Raw genomic sequence first — 1,341 nt, 5'->3', positions numbered from 1 at the left:
CTGTGGGTACTTCACGGCTACTGGTACACTCGCGTACCTCAGCACCTCTTTTTCTCGGACCTCTTTGTATTTATATGTGTTCGAGTGTTATGTTTAAGGTCTTTGGAGCACGGAAGTAAAGTCATTTTCAACTCTCAGATTTTCAGTGTAAAGTCATATACTTTTAAATTTTCCACTCTCAGATCTACTAAGTAAAGTCATGTAATTTAATATTTTTTCACTCCCAGATCTAAGTAAAGTCATGCACATATTTTCCACTCTCAGATCTCCTACGTAAAATCATATATTTTTATTTTTGCCACAGATTTATAATGATATATAAAGAGACTAATGGAATTTGAAGCTAGGAATTAAGTGACTAAAATTGCAATATTTTAATGTATATGAGTTTTATATAAGCGAATACTATATGAAGAGGCTATTTTTGAATCTAAAACGAATCTGAGATTTTTAACTATAAATTTTTAATGATGTGTTCGGAGATTTAATGGAATTTAAAACTAAAACTATAAGATTTTTAACTAAAGATTTTTAATGGTGTATACAAGACTACGGGAATCTAAAACTGGAGATTTGAGTAAAACAAAATTTTAACTATAGATTTTTAATGGTTATACAGATACTCATAAAATTTAAAACTGGAATCTGAGTGACTAAAAACTAAAAGATATTACTAAGAGATTTTTTAATGATGTGTACGGAGATTCATTGGAAGTTAAAGCTCAAATTTGAATAACTAAAACTACAAGATATTTAACTACTGATTTTTAATGATGTGTAGAGAATCTAATGGAATTTTATGGCCTGTTTTCTGATTACGATCGAGGCCTAGTCATGGCTGAGCAGCGCGTGAGGCTGAATAATGTATTTCATAAAGTGATGGCTTTGGCTGATGGTCCTTGAGGGGGGAGGGGGGGGTTGGGAGGCGGGCAGGGGGTGTGATATTAGCTTCCGAATAATAACATAGTAAACACGGTAGGCCCTGTTGGTAAATAAGAAATGTGATTATCATGCTGTTCCTTTGTATACGTTGGATGACAAACAGTTGCGCAAAATGTACATTACCGAATATAACAAATTAATAATAATAAAAAAAAATCAAGGAGCAAAGTCCAAATTTATCCCAAACCTATAAGCAATTTTTTTAGAACGCTTTACCGTGATGAAGCAACAGGCTATGTTATTACCTTGCAACATAGCAACAACATGCAGTCTACCTCTCCACCTTCTCCCCCTTCCCCTTCCCCCCTTCCCCTCAAACCCAGTCATGTTTGCATCATCGAAATTAACAGCGTGCCTTGTCGAAGCACGCAGGAGGACCCTCCTTTCATAAGCCTCATT

The sequence above is a fragment of the Penaeus monodon genome, chromosome 27 (assembly GCF_015228065.2).
Source record: "Penaeus monodon isolate SGIC_2016 chromosome 27, NSTDA_Pmon_1, whole genome shotgun sequence".
Taxonomy (NCBI): Eukaryota; Metazoa; Arthropoda; class Malacostraca; order Decapoda; family Penaeidae; genus Penaeus; species Penaeus monodon.
The sequence above is the reverse complement of the archived record's forward strand: the minus strand, read 5'-3'. Positions refer to the sequence as shown.